At 43.8% G+C, this 16304-nt stretch overlaps 1 protein-coding gene across 3 annotated transcripts in view; it reads right to left on the reverse strand.

Annotated features, from left to right (window-relative positions):
- The window catches only part of BLVRA (biliverdin reductase A), a 34306-nt gene extending 18645 nt beyond the window's left edge, over window positions 1-15661 (reverse strand). The window contains exons 1-2 of one of the 3 annotated variants that reach the window (XM_086614595.1): window positions 15546-15579; window positions 4688-4776 (exon numbers count right to left, since the gene is read on the reverse strand). The gene's annotated coding sequence lies outside the window, so the exon portion shown is untranslated. Of the gene's footprint in view, window positions 1-57; window positions 156-4687; window positions 4777-15545 lie in introns of those variants that run through there. The other 2 variants (XM_086614594.1, XM_086614593.1) reach the window with 2 other exon arrangements.
- Between the last annotated feature and the right edge of the window lie 643 nt (window positions 15662-16304).

The raw sequence follows: 16304 nt of genomic DNA on the forward strand, positions 1-16304 counted from the left end.
TCCCCTTCAAGAAATTTTTCATTGCATATCTAGACATCATAGGATGAGAAAGGGTACCTTCTCTCATGATATATAGAGAATTTCAGTAAGTCTCATACATTGTCCCTGAAGTTTTCAAAGTCTCGTTCCCACAGGTATGAATGAGTGACTCACATCTGAAATCAAAATATTTTGCAATTAATGTCACCTGCAATGGCATAACACTGATGTGGGAGGCTTTCCTGAAGCACTCCCAGCCTGGTCTTTTTAAGTGTTCTGCTCCAAGTGATTACCATTTTACTGCCACATGTATCTTAAGAGTAGCAGAAATCTCACAGACGAAGTACTTAATCTAAAAATGCTGCTGTCAAGGTTAGTTCACTTTTGCACACTCAATAGTTGAACCATTTCATTCTCACAGGAACTCTTCGGTAATTTTCACTCTCTCCAGCATCCCCTTCTATACCTGTCAGAGCTTTGCTTACACAAACCTATAACTCTACCAAGCCTGAGTGATGACATGTGCTGTCATTTCCTTCCTGCCACTTATAAATACACAATACAATCCCCTCTGACCTGGCAGCCACCTCCCACTGCTCCTAAGAGTAAAGGGGGGCTCATATGGCCAGGGGCCAGCAACTGGGGAGACTGGGATTCAGGGGAAGTTACTGGGCAGATGGAGTGTTTGAGCCCAGCTACTGGAAGGACTGTCTTTGTATGTACCTATGCAGATTCTCACCAGCAGACTTCCATCCTGCTCAGCCGGAGAGGGGAGCAGGATACAGCTGCTGGTGTCGTCTGTGTTTGTGCGAGTGCTCTGTCTGGCTGAGATCTGTGCAGCCAGCCACATCCATGGATACATACATGGTGTATACATGTACTCTGTGAGCATGTGCTGACTGGGAACAGCCAGTTTTCAGCCTCACTGCTGCTTGGACCTGGGAGCACGGAGATGCAGCAGCCTCACCCCTCTCGGGATGTCAGATTCAACCCAATATTTTCCCCTAACTTAAGCCAGACCGGACCAATGAAGTTCTCTGGAGCAATCTGTGCAGCAGACTCCTGGATTAGACATCACAGAGAATGTTTTCATAGAATCATTAAGGTTGGAAAGGATCGTTAAGATCATCAAGTCCAATTGTCAACCCAATACCTCTATACCCACTAAACCATGTCCTGAAGTGCTACATCTACACATTTTTTGAACACCTCCAGGCATGGTGACTCCACCACTTCCCTGGGCAACCTGTTCCAATGTTTGACCACTCTTTCAGTAAAGAAATTTTTCCTAATATCTAATATACACCTCCTCTGGCGCAACTTGAGGCCATTTCCTCTCATCCTATTGCTAGCTATCTGGGAAAAGAGACCAACACCAACCTCGCTACAACTTCCTTTCAGGCAGTTGTAGAGACCGATAAGGTCTCCCCTCAGCCTCCTTTTCTCCAGGCTAAACAACCCCAGTTTCCTCAGACGCTCCTCATAACACTTGTGCTCCAGACCCTTCACTAGCTTTGTCGCCCTTCTCTGGACACACTCCAGCACCTCAATGTCCTTCTTGTAGTGAAGGGCTGAAAACTGAACACAGTATTCGAGATGCTGTCTCATCAGTGCCAAGTACAGGGGCATGATTGCTTCCCTAGTCCTGCTGATCACACTATGTCTGATACAGGCCAGGATGCTCTTGGCCTTCTTGGCCACCTGGGCACACTGCTGGCTCATGTTCAGTGTACAGTCATGCGCTCTGTTACAGCAGTAAAGCCCTGAGATGGGGGCTGCAGCATCTTCCTCAACAGAAGTTTTTAGGGGAACATCAGACAGACATCAGCAGTCACTGTAAAATCAACAAGTTGAAACCTTGAGGCCCCTTCCATCCCTAAATCTCTGATTCCAAATACCCAGAGCCCTGGCAGATGCTGTGCTAAGGGTGCTGGTACACGTTATAGCCTGTGCCACCACATCTTACTCTCATATTGTCTGCTTGTAGCAAGATGCATCTTGCCTGGAGCAAGCAGAAGCTGAACAGCCTGGCTTTTGTTAGTGTTGTTTTTTAGAACCAAAGAACTGCACCAATGCTCCAATTTAGCAGCCTATTCAAAGGCATAAATATCCTTTGTTCTGCAGGAAACCACTTATGAACTTTAACCTCTTGTATGTGCTGAAGTACCTTCAGGAAGCTGACCCAACACAGGCCTCATTAATCTTAACTAAAGGCAGAACTTGAAGAAAAATGAAAAACATAAATGAAGGCAAAGAAAATAATTGTTTGAATCCTAACATGCTAGAGTGGGAGTCTGTGTTTTTGCTCTGCCTTTGCTGCAACCTAGAGGTAAAAGTAAAGCCCTTCTGCACGGCTGAGACAGTCATGAAGGCAACTCCCAACACTCTGTCCCTTTGTTACTTCTCTTCAAAAATATTAATTGAAGATAAAACAACAGGGACAGGGAAATTTTCTCAAAAACCTGCCAAGATCATTTACAGCCTCCGCATTTCAGAGGAAAACAACAGCACTTAGAAGTTGTAGAGCAACCACATACATTTCCCTTGAAAGTTGTTTGCTATGGTCTTAAGTACCTACCCTCCCCAGCACCTCTCCATCTCTCCCGCTCATCTCTGGCTATCACGACCCAGACCACAGTCTCCTGGCAGGCAAGCAGGCTCTGGTAGGTGAGTTATACCTTTGAGGTACCAACTCTTGTGGAGGTTTGCTGACATTAAACGTTCCCTCATCCTGACTGGCACCACTGTACCTTGGAAAGAGCCAGAGAGGGCTTTCCTTCCTAGCTTTTAAATGCCATTTGGACAATGCACCTGCATCGGTTCACATTTATATGCAGGCTTACTTGCCTGGGCTTTCTGATTAAATTCTGATTTTCCAGCTGGCTGCCAAAGCTGAATTTGATGTAGTTATGTTGTGATATGGCCAGATGCTGTGTTACAGCTGCCAAACGAGCACCGTTACTACATACAGGGATGGTTAATAATAAATGACTGCACTTGTAACAGATATATTGTCTCCAGCATTAATATCTAAGCAAAAAGGAAAATTTTTGTTAAATATAATTCTGCAACTTAACTCTACTAACTCCAGAGTCCACAGCTGTCCTGACTCCCGTCACAGTAAGGCTGCTCTCCATAGCCTGAGACTCCATACCTGCAGCAAAAACATCTCACAAAACTAACATAAAACCGTGAGTGGTACTGCAATCATCTGAAAATCTGCTTTTAATACACAACATATTCCACCCTGTGGAGGACTGAACCAGAAGTGCTCTGAGGTATATGCACGGGTAGGAAAGATCATTCTGTCCTGTTGCCCTTCTCTGTCTGTAGTCACCCTTTGTGGTTTAGATTTGATTGTCGGTCTGAAAAGGAAAAACCAAGGCAAATAACACTTCTGAGGTGGAGTCCTAGAGATGTGCAGAGAAGCCAAGTCCTCAGTCCGGTTCATTTTGATTGAAACTCTGCCCAGAGATAATCTGCATTGTTTCAGTTTGGGGGGAAAACGGTGATTTGTGTTGTTAGTTTAAATGGTGGACCTTGCTTACTGTAAGTGCTTTGCATGAGACAACTGATTTCTATAGGTGACAGCTGAGAGTCAAATTACATTTGGATGTAATTTGGATACCACGCTACTGCAGAAACTATCCAGGAAAGAACTTTCTGGGCTCCGCTTTTTGTCTTACAAAAATATCCTCTTAAAAACAAACAAACAAAAATACCCCAACCAAACGAAAAACCCCAAACAAACAAACAAAACAATCCACCCTACTTCTAATGTCAAGTTTCCAGGAACTACTCTGGAGAGAATTACAGAGAGCCTTGTGAAATTTCTGGTGGGTAAATAAACAATCCCACATAACTGCAGCCTCATCACAGCTATTCTTTAACCAAAAGGCTGCTTGTATGTGGCTAATTAGTATATGACTGAAGCAAAGAGAACCGCAAACAGTCCTAAAGCTTTCTTTCGGGCTTTAACGTGCTGTAACGATTTTTGAAAGTGAATTTGCCCATGGTGATAGAAGAGAAGAGAGTTTTAACAAGCAACTGTCAGTTACTTTGGAGTAAAGTTCAATTTTAGATGAGCACTCAGAAGAATGAGCAGTGGTATGGAGCTATCAGCAATTCACAGATCCTAATTTTCCATGGGATCAAACAATAATATTGCTACAGCACCAGTCTGTGCCTGAACACAGGCTGGAGAAAATAACCCTGAGTAAAGTCAAAAATGGTACTAGCCAAAAGGAAAGAAAAAAAAAGAAGGTATAGAACATGTCCCCTATAACTTTTTTGACTTAACACCCATGTAAACATTAGACCTGTCACAGAGTTGCTCTGTCACGTCCCTGTGGACCACAAGCCGTGTCCCCTGGCTTCCCTGCAGAACAATAAAGCCACCAGAGTAAAGTCTCCACACGACTAAGCAGCTGAACACCAACTACTGAGACTGCTTAAACACCTATTTCATACAAAGGCGTTGCTCTTTTGTGCTGACTCTCACACAATTTTAAAATTAGGAGCTTTTCATGTTCCATTAAAAAAAATAGGAGGACTACTCGTCCTATACCTGCATTTTTAGGGAAACTTTCCTTGGAGCTAATCACAAGAGGTGCAGCCGACAGGGCAGGGAGCTGAGACGTGCCAAATAACCTCATCACATTCCCTTCCCTCCCTGTGCCGCTCATTTTGGTTTTGCTGTGTCACCTACCAAAAGAAGACGCTCCTCCACCTCACTTGATGGATTCACCAGTGCTTTGCAGGTAAAATCCAATGTCAGGTGTGGCTTCCAAGCCTTTGCTGTAATACAAGTGAAAGTGATGATGGACAATTCCAGAAAAACTTTCTGAAATATTTTCTCAGCTACTACATCTGCCGCTGAATTGCCCTGCCAATTGCTGCAGTCCTTTCTACAAGCGTTTTGTTCTTCAGAGGTCCAAATGAATGCAGAGCTGGGCTGGGCAGAAGGAAGGAAGCTAAGTTTCCAAGCTGTATTCCTACTTTCTCCCAGAAGTTTACTGGGTGACCTACAGCAAGCAAATCACATCGCCTTTCCCTGTCAGTCCTCCCAATTCCAGAGCAGGGGAAATCTCTTTCTTCTGTAAAGCACTCTCAGACTTACTGATGATAAGTGCCATGTAAGAAGCAGGTATTATTTATTACAACCTCTCTTCTTCACTGTAGGAAATCCCACACAGATGAGACATCTAGAAAAGGTGGCTACAACTAAGGTTTGTATTGAAATATCTGTATAAAACAATGCCATAAAACGCATGACACAAAAATATATTTTTTACTTTCCTTTCTCTTGCTATTAAATTCGACACCTGAACCCTACAAGGAATTACATGCATGCTTAGCTTTAATCACCAGTAATCCCATTTATATCAATAAGAATACTCCCACAAGTACATTAAGAAATAAGAGCTTTTGCTGTTTACTGTAATATCAGTAGGCACAAGCATGGTCTTTTAATATCTTTATGGACTCAACCCAATAGATGATACCTATCTTCCGGTCCACTAAAGGTCACTGCATCCTAGATCTGTAACAGGCTGACCTATTTTGAGAATTCCCAAACCAAAAAAAGCACTCCTGCTACACACTGAAGTCACCATAAAGATACTGCTTACCATGGGTGATGAAACTCTCTGCCTCCATCGTTAGCATGACGGCAACTCATAACACCAGAGGCCTGTCCTATACTCTCTTCAGAGCAAATAATATACACATAAATTGTAGCTGGTCAGACTAGTGCATTTTTTTTTTAGCTGACTTTCTCTTTCCCTGCCCCAGTCAAAATGTTTTCACTCTGCTAAAATTGAGAGTGATATAAAGTTCTTTTAATAACTAGACTGAGATAACTTGAAGTAGATAACATTTTGCATAATGGTGTGATCTTAAAAACGATGCATGCAATGGCTAACACCTCTGTCATTTTATCAGTCTACCACTCCTCCAGTAGGGCCTGAAAAATGCAATAGATGCTCTCCATTCCCATTAAATTTTGGAAATCTACCAATGGCAGCGATTGCTTGAGAGAAGGAAAAAAAAATAGCTCTTAAATGAAGATTAACAATTGAGGTTACTCAAATCCCTCCTAACTTTAGAGCTCAGTATTTTTCATTTGATTGGGCATCACAACACTCAAAAATCATACAGGCCAGTCACTAGCCTGCCTTCTTATTAAGAGATAGTCTGCCATTCAATGTGATTTAGCAGTCAAGTAATCCTGACATGCTACTCATCTGAAAATTGTCCTAAGAAACTGAAGACACCTTTACCAGACGATCAGCCACAAGAGGGGGTGTTTGGTATCCTACTTATATCATACTGATAAGAAACTTAATTTAAAAAACATTAATAAGGTTACAGGAACGCTGTAAAAACATATTTCCCACAGTACTTCAACTGCACATTAGGTCTCATGCAAGATTTTTAGGAAGAACAATGCTTTCTTTGTGTACAAGCAGACACATTGCACAAGCAAACTCCACGTCTCCCCTTCCAATTCCCACGTCTACCCTCATCGAACCCTACGATTTCTACAAGCAGAGACGTAGTTTTATACGCCAAGAGGATGGCTAAACTACACACTAGTTTTGATTTAACAGCACAGACAGCTCTGAGCATGCCTACACCCAAACCTTCAAGTGTGCTAACCCAGAGCCTGACACACTCAGGCTTGACAAACAAGCAAAAGAAAGACCTACAAAATGGTTCCTCTTTACAGATCCACCATCACCAGATTCAGTGTTCCAAAGAGTCTTGAAAAGGACCTAAAAAGAAGCCATCGAGTTGGGCTCAACTGAAAGCAAAGCAGATGATTCTACTTGGCTCAAGCCACCCAAACAACTACTAATATTAAAAATATGTCTAAAGAGAAATTAATACATATTGTAACTCCCAGATCAGGTACTGTCATCTTGCATACGCATATGTAATGAATACAAAACTCATTAAAAATTATAACCTGACCTGATCGTTGGGTCCACACAGTAATGTTAGCTGGAGAAGGACACAGGATGTGTTATGTGCCAGTGCAGTAGGAGCACTGTAGGTTCTACAAACTTTGTCAATCTTGTTGGTTTGGGATCAGTGAAGCTGCTAGCAGCACCTACAAAACTCACGATCCCCACCAAAATTTCTCCAAAAATAACTATAATTGATGAATAGGCTTTAAAAAGGCCTTTACTTCTCATAATCCATCTTCAAAGATGTGGAGTTGAAGGTTTTAGTGAAGCTGGATGCCTGCTCAGAGGAGTACTTTTAAATACACAATCTATTCAGAATCAGCATGGCCATGTAATTGGGACAAAACAACCAAGTTCCAGTCTCTTAATTTCCTCTGCCACATGGATCTACTTAATGTGGACCAGCATTTTATTTACAACGTCTGTGGCTGAACAAATGGATAATATCCTGTCAAAGGCAGGATTGGCACCACCACCTAACTTTGCAACCACTAAAACAGCCACTGCAAAGGTTCAGGAGCAGACAATAGTCAGTCCACTGGATTTTTTCCTGCAATATTTTGGTGAAGTGATTTAACAGTTACTCTTATAAGGTAAGAGCTCTGTACTCTCCTCAAGTTCATGCCCTTAACTGCACCATCCCTTTAAGTGACCAAAGAGGTCACTGAGTTCTGAAAAGAAGAGAGTGGCTGGACTGAACCACTCCCATCCTATGTTATCAATGGTAATATTAAAGATAGTTTAAAACATAACAGCAATCCTGCTCGTTACTTTATTCAGCCTTGCAGCTTCTTAAAACCTCAATCTAAAGCTCTTCTTTCCTCCTTACCTTCTGCTAGCGTAAGCCGACAAAGCATTTTGAGGTTCTGGGAAAGAAACTCACTGTATAAGACTAACTTCTATTATTTCACTCATTCACAACTCAGGCATGACTGTGGCCTCTCCACTAACTGAGTTTCAGACAAATCATCTCTTATCATTAGAAATGGAAAACACAAGGCATCCTACATTAGTATCACAAACACAAACACTACACATGGATATTTGCAAGTTGTCATAGATGCCTGCTTTAGCTATCAGACAATAAATCTGTTCTTCCCTCCCATGATCAGACTTGCGTAGACAAAGGCAGCAATGGAACCTCAGCAGCTCAGAATACATAACTGACAACTGTCTGCAACAATCTGTCCTCTGAGTCCACTTGGATCCGTGGGCTTTGGTTAGGATTAAATTGAGTTGGAGAAAGAGCATAACTGCATGGCCAAACATTGGCTTGTGAGCCAGGCTTACAAGGTCACAAGCCCTTTGACTACACTTGTATTCATGCTGGATGGTTTTTCCTCCTGACTACACAGATCTAGTTCGGCAGTCTGGAATAGGAAAGGTTATTCCAGATAGGGATACAAGCAAAAATAAGTTGATGTAGGAGCTGGAAATTAAAAATAATGACTATACAGTAAAGGAATGCAGTCCTTTATTTTTGTTAGTTTCTTTTTTGTTAGAATGACAGAATGGTTTGGGTTGGAAGGGACCTTTTAAAGATCATCTAGTCCAAACCCTCTGCCATGGGAGTGATGTTCCCTTTTCCTACTCACTGGGGACTTTCCTCGATTGCCGTGACTTTTCAAATATGATGAAGAGTGACTTGACAACTGCATCAGTTGTCCTTACTCATGATGATCCTCTTGATGGAAAAGGCCATCTCTGTCAGTATGGCAGTATGACATCCCAAAGGCAACAGACGAAGAGTTGAAACCTCATTTAGTAGTCATTTAACCAAAAGACACTTAATCTCCAGGCTTATCTGCACCTTCATGCTTCCTTAGGAGCTGACAACTTAGCAGCATCTAGGACAGGAGGACTTCCCCTCCCATGTTTTAAAAACCAGGAGCTTTGTGTTTCTGATATTGTATTATCCCATTTGATGCTGGGAAGGTACCAGCCAATTGATGGGGATGGTGCAGTGCACCAGGAGTTTTTCTGAAAGGTGCTCTTTCAGCTTGAGTAAATGAACGTAAGAAAACTGCTGGCCTTGCGTTTTTTGGGGAAAAAAAAAAGCACACCATGCATTTCCCTGGTGCAAAATTAGTTTGTCTTCAGAGACGGCCAGGAATAAAGACTTGTGTTCTCCATCTAAGCCCTCTTCAAAAAGCAGTATCATTTCCAGTGGAGCCTTAACAGAAAACTGGGCTCAGAGCAGCCAGAGAATTGCCACATTCCCTGATCAGAAGGCAAGAATCATAGAATCATAGAATGGTTAGGGCTGGAAGGGACCTTCAAAGGTCATCTAGTCCAACCCCCCTGCAAGGAACAGGGATATCTCCAACTAGATCAGGTTGCTCAGGGCCTCGTCCAACCTGGCCTTGAACGTCTCCAGGGATGGAGCATCCACCACCTCTCTGGGCAACCTGTTCCAGTGTTCTACAACTCTCATGGTAAAAAATTTTTTCCTAATATCCAATCTGAATCTACCTCCCTCTATTTTAAAACCATTACCCCTTGTCCTATCACAACTGGCCCTCCTGAACAGCCTCTCCCCATCTTTCCTGTAGGCCCCCTTGAGGTACTGGAAGACCGCTATAAGGTCACCCCGGAGCCTCCTCTTCTCCAGGCTGAACAGCCCCAACTCTTTCAGCCTGTCCTCATAGGAAAGGTGCTCCAGCCCTCTTATCATCTTCGTGGCCCTCCTCTGGACCCTCTCCAACTGGTCCATGTTCTTCTTATGTTGGGGGCTCCAGAACTGGACGCAGTACTCCAGGTGAGGTCTCACGAGGGCAGAGTAGAGGGGAAGAATCACCTCTCTCGACCTGCTGGCCACGCTCCTCTTGATGCAGCCCAGGATGCGGTTGGCCTTCTGGGCCGCAAGAGCACATTGCCGGCTCATATTGAGCTTCTCGTCCACCAGTACTCCCAAGTCCTTCTCCTCAGGGCTGCTCTCGATCCATTCTCCGCCCAGTCTGTATTTGTGCCTGGGATTGCCACGACCCAGATGTAGGACCTTGCATTTGGCCTGGTTGAACTTCATGAGGTTGGTACGGGCCCACCTCTCCAGCCTGTCGAGGTCCCTCTGGATGGCATCCCTCCCTTCCAGCGTGTCGACGGCACCACACAGCTTGGTGTCATCGGCGAACTTGCTGAGGGTGCACTCCATGCCACTGTCCACGTCACCGACAAAGATGTTGAAGAGGGCCGGGCCCAACATGGACCCCTGAGGGACGCCACTCGTGACCGGTCTCCACTTGGACATTGAGCCGTTGACCACTACTCTCTGAGTGCGGCCATTGAGCCAATTCCTTATCCACCGAGTGGTCCATCCATCAAACCCATGCCTCTCTAGTTTAGAGAGAAGAATGTCGTGCGGGACAGTGTCAAAAGCTTTGCACAAGTCCAGGTAGATGATATCCATTGGTCGACCCTTGTCCACCGATGCTGTCACCCCATCTTAAAAGGCCACCAAGTTGGTCAGGCACGATCTGCCTTTGGTGAAGCCATGTTGGCTGTCACCCACCACCTCCTTGCTCTCCATGTGCCTTAGCATGGTTCCCAGGAGAATCTGTTCCATGACCTTGCCAGGCACAGAGGTGAGGCTGACCGGCCTGTAGTTGCCCGGGTCCTCCTTGTTCCCCTTTTTAAAAATGGGGGTTATGTTCCCTCTCTTCCAGTCATCGGGGACCTCGCCAGACCGCCACGACTTCTCAAATACAATAGCCAGTGGCTTGGCAACTTCATCCGCCAGTTCCTTCAGGACCCGCGGATGGATCTCATCAGGTCCCATGGACTTGTGCACCTTCAAGTTCCTCAGATGTTCCTGAACCTGCTCTTCAAGTACAGTGGGCAGTGGTTCATCCTCACAGTCCCTGCTAGTTCTTTCCACAGCTTGGGCAGTAAGACAAGAGGCTTTATCAGTGAAAACTGAGGCGAAAAAGTCATTGAGTACCTCAGCCTTCTCTATGTCCCGGGTAACCAGAGCACCAGTATCCTTCTGGAGGGGGCCTACGTTCTCCTTGGACTTCCTTTTGTCCCCTACATACCTATAGAAGCTTTTCTTATTGCTTTTTATATCCCTTGCCAAATTTAATTCCTTAAGAGGAGAAAGGATATGAAGCTCTTCTCTCCTCTAAACCAGACAACCAGCTGCCATCAATCCACTTTAAACCCTGTTTATATTATCATATAAAAATGGATATTTTTCTGGTTCTTTTGCTGTGTTTTCACTGTGTCTATATTGCAAATATTACCAGATCAGGCTGGTTATCACCAGGACCTACTCAGGAAGGACTGGGTTGGAAACACCTGCCAGAATACTGTTATTTTTAAGCAGTAAGCAGAGTCAGGCAAATGATCTGTTTATTTTGAAAAGATGTATTCAACAGCCCTTTGTCTTCAGGTCTCATTACAGATGCCAGGCATGTAAGAACAGACAGTATGCCTTATCTTCCTAAATACTGGGCTAAGTCCAAGGATAGCTATTCCACTTTACTATGCAAGTAAGTAAATGTAAAATAGATTTCAAAATCAAAGTTTTGCTCAGCTGTTGCCATTTGAGAAGATTACAAAGTCCAAATGAAAAACATGTTTCCCAGAGCGAACGCTTCCAGCAGCCAGCGGTACTGGGTATCCTAACTTCTGGATGATGAACCTAAGACACCTTGAGGCTGTTTCTTACAGACTGTGCTCCAGGTTACTCAGACTGCAAATTCAAGTACTCCATACTAATGTAAAAAACAGGCCGGGTCTGTCTTACTTTGGACACCAAGAATGAAAGTGGATGAAGCCCACGGTCACCTCCAATGCCAGAAATGTACCATTCCAGTTTACAGCCTGAACACTTAACAACCAATTGCCACCAGTACAGAATCCATCTTTATCTTTTCCGGCGAGTTCCTCACAGATTTTTGCCACTAGAGAGTCATAGCTTTATAAGAAGACAGAAGTCAGGAGTTAATATGCCTTCTCCATCCAAATTTTATGAATCCAATTTAATGGAGGCAAAAAAAATTCTCAGTCCTTTATAGATTTGTATCTGCTGTCAAGACTAAACCTAGAGAGATCTATATAAATACACTGATCCCTCTTCCAGCGGCGCACAACTGTGCTATGCCTGAGAAAAATTAACAAATTACTCCGAAGACAAGTACAAGCAAGCCACCACGATCTCTAAATTCATCACCAAATAACAGACTAACCAGTTTTCTGTTGCTAAGCTGTGTCAGAGCCTGCAAAGGCAGTACATACTAAGGGCTGTTCTCCCTAGCAACAGAAAGGTTCACAAAGCCTTATAGCTTCTAGCATAGCTAAAAACCATGCATGGCATTTCATCTAGAATGACTATGGTCTCAACTTTTGCCCCTCGCATCCTGTACAACTTCTTTCTCTTCTTTAGGGATTACGGGATTATTTCATAATTCCATATTCTTTCTGGCAGCTTTCCTCTCCTCTCATTCACAGAACAAAGGTAACGACAAGACAATAAAGATCCCTTTCTGCCTACGCATTTCACTAAGAGGGAAAGCTAATAAACAAAATAACAATACTTGATCCATGAGAATGGCTTGCTTTATTAGCCAGTGCAGTGCAGCCTTTAATTTATCATTTAGGATAGTTACTACAATATAACAAGAACACCAGTTTCCCCAAGACCTTGTGGTCTTTCTAACTGGTTTATAATGCTATACTGAAAAGAAAGAAGGGAAAAAAAAAAAAAAAAGGAGAAACTTCTTTTAGGTTAACTGTTGAACTCAAGCTGTTGAAGTGGTGGATTGCACTCATCTGGAATAACAGGATTAGCAAACGCATTTCATTATCTTTCCCAGTCAGGTGTGTTTGCAGCAATGGTCTCTAATTAGCACAGTAGAGCTCTGTCTAGGTTGCAAACATCAGTCTAGAGAACACTTAAATTCAGTTAAATGAAAAGCTAAAGCTTTTTTACTTAGTACAGAAGAAACAGGCCAAATCTAGATTTATATTTTTGTTACAGTTGCACTTATTTGATAAAGTTTTGAGATGTAAGCCCAATGGTTTGGCCTTACATGCATAAGAACCTCCAGAGGAGAGGGGGAGGCCCTCAGCAACCTTTGTTCTACTAAGTTAAAACAGGGCATGTATACATTCAGGGTTTTTTGTTTTACTATAGGATTATGCTGCTAAGTGCCTTGGCTTTCAGACTGTTTTTCTTCCCTAAGCCCCATTCCCTCCCCTCCCAGTGAAGTAACCTTTTTGATGCCTCGCTTAATAAAGTGCAGTACAAGTTAACAAATTCTTTTACTACGCTGAGTACTACTTGCAAGCTTCAGAAAGATCTACGGCTGCCTGAAAATTAGAGGTGAACAAGTTATCCCCAGTCATACATATATTAATGTTGCTGTACCACTGTGTCAAACACAGGAACTCCTTTCCTGGGGAGTTATTCTCCCACAGCAAATACTGCTTTATCACATCTATCCAAGCTCTCTCCCTTATTTTCTCCACTTCTTTAAAGTTTTGGTTTGTTTTTAATCTCCTGTTGCCTGACTGATGCTTACCTAGCCAAGAATGGACACATAGACAGAGCTTCAATGGACCACACCAGTGATAGAGCAAAACAACCACTGAAGCTTCCTACAACAAATCTGTACAATGTAGCAGTGCAATATCCTCTCTAAAAGCCACATGAAACTGAGGTGACTTCAGAGTCATAATTAAAAAGCAAAAATGCCAATGCGCATTCCACTCCTGCATCTTACTGAAGTCCTGACACCCAAGTGCAAGATGCGAAGTGATTCCAGTTTCAATCCGAAAATTAATTTATCCATTCATCTTCACTTGTTTTGACAAGGACAGAGATCAAAGTGGCCCTTTTCTCATCCTGTTCTCATCTGCTGAGCTTAGTTTCTGAAGTCTGTGGATACAGCAGACATTCTTCACTAAAAAAAAAAAAAAAAATGTTTGGCCCTTTGACATTTAAAATGCACTCTCAAAGCTGAATGTGGTGGACTTTTGGGGTTGCTGGGGTTTTTTGGGGGGTGGGGAGTGGGTGTTGAAACATCCAGTTAGAACTACAATTTGGAAAATAATGAGGACACTAAATAAGAAGTTGAAAACTACAAAGACTGATTCTCCTTTTTAGATATATAAAATAAGCCCTGCCATTCCTTTAAAGATAACACAAACCATACTGCTTTGACTTGAACTCCAGTTACTCACAAACAGTAACTCAATTCACTGTCTAAAGAAACTGTGAGGTTGGTATTAGAAAAAAAGTTTGTTGACCATGTGCATGTAAACTCAGGAGGACAACTCCAGAATCATCAGCCTTCCAGTATAAGGGAAGTCCCCCGATTCAACAGTAAGAATCATATCAATCACTAATATTTTACTATCAATTACTAACACTAAGTTGTGTGCACTGCTGGTGACAACAGTTTTTAGTAAGACTTTAACTAAAGGCTTTCTTATATGTGATGAAAACAGTTTAAAATATTTACCTATTGCTTTTTATTTCGTGAAGATTAAACTTCCAGTTGGATTTATATTATTGAAACACATTTGTCTTTATTTTTCCACTTACCAACACAAATAACAAAAAGATGCTCAAACACTACGTAATTGATTTTTGGCACAGTGTCATTCTCTGTTCACATCTGTAATCAGAGAACCAACAGCTGAATGACTGTCCTCATTCTAGGAAAATTAATTTGGCAAACCAATACAAGGAGTTTGATAAAAATGATTTCACATAAAATCAATTCAATAAACTGTCGCCCTAATTAACACTAACTTGTTCGGTTTTTTAAACAAGCTCCAACACAGAAGTTCAGCACGATGCCAGGAGAGTTATATAAAGGCTGAGCCTGTCTTCTCTGGGCATAGACTGAGCCTTGATTCACGGTGTTTCTTTAAGATAGTCAGAGATTGGTGGTAGCTGTGACTAGAGCATAAGGTAATTATTAAGTGACAATGCGTTTTACACATGGATTCTGTACCGTATCTGAGAACATAAGAATCACCTTTCTCCCGCCAAAGGCTGTCTAGAATACGGCCCCACCACGTATTCCCTTAAAAAAGGAAAATATTCTCATCTCTGCTCTACACATGGGTAAACTGAGGCGCAGCAAGGTTAACAGTCTGCTGTGTTAGAAGGGGGTGTCAAACACCTGCAGTAAACATGGCTTTTAAGAGGTTTTGGAGGAAGCTCAGCACTTCTACAAACAAGCCCAGAAGACACTTTGTAGGAAAGGTTTTAAACGACCTCTCACCACGCAGCGCTCTGGCCACCCAACGATGCTACTTGGCTACTTCCACCCCAGTCACAAGCCAACACACTGCTTCGCTGCACCTCGGACGTTCTTCCAAACAAAGGGATCGTCTCTTTCTTCTTTCTCTCCGTCCCTCCCCTCCCCGAGTGCTGGCCCGTCTCCTCTGGTGTGGTGGGGGTCTTTGGAGCGCCTAGGACAGCACGATTTGCAGGACTCCCCCCGCTCCTTCACAACCGAGAAGGAAAGGCTGGTGGCCAGCAATCTCGGGAAGGGTGGAGGGGCGGGGGGGGTGGTCAGAAGACGAAAGCGGTGCTTCCAAATCCTAATTACTGTTAGCAGGGATTAATGAATAGTCACTAACCTCTTCGGCTCACAGAGGAGAAACGTGATCCCCTTTAATTCTCCTCCTCTCCCTGAAGCTCCTTCTTACACAACGCTCTGCAGCTCCGGCATATCAGTGCCCCCCCCCCGCTGCTATCGCGGCAGCAACACCCCCTCGGCCGGGAATCCAATACGGGCGCTATAGGGGCGGGTACAGCCAGCGGCAGCTGCGGGAAGGCTGGGACCGGCGCTCAGTCTGGGAGATCTCGCCTAGGAAACACCAAGAAAGCCGCGGAGGGCTAGCAAGGGGCTGGCACCTTCCCGGGGAGCTATGCAAGACCCCGGTTAAGCCCACGCAGCGGTCACCCCAGCCAGGGAGCTGCCCGGAGCCCAGCCGTGCAGTGGTTTGCAGGCACCGCTACATCAGCAGCGCTCTTGTCCGCCCGGCTGCATCCATAGGGTTCACGCTGCAGGCTCAGTTCCTGCTCAGGAAATCGGGACTTTCAGCAGCGCGAAAAGAAAATCATTCTGTGCCTGGTTTCCCCTGAGCAGGCAGCGTACAGAAAGCAGCTGCTGGGACAGCCCAGGCCAGGTGTTACACAAGCACTTACTCGAGACTATTTCTCTCCCTTCCTACAGGGACTGCTTCCTGGCCCACAGCATACTGTGCTTAAGCACTTTTCCTTGGAGAGCCACTTTTTACCCAGATCGTGCTCCCAGCCTCTTTACTTGCCATTTCTTATCTACACGCAACAGGACTTTCAGCTGCTTCATTCGGGGCTTGGAAGATAAAAGCCGG

This window comes from Tauraco erythrolophus, chromosome 7, assembly GCF_009769465.1.
Source record: "Tauraco erythrolophus isolate bTauEry1 chromosome 7, bTauEry1.pri, whole genome shotgun sequence".
Classification (NCBI taxonomy): domain Eukaryota; kingdom Metazoa; phylum Chordata; class Aves; order Musophagiformes; family Musophagidae; genus Tauraco; species Tauraco erythrolophus.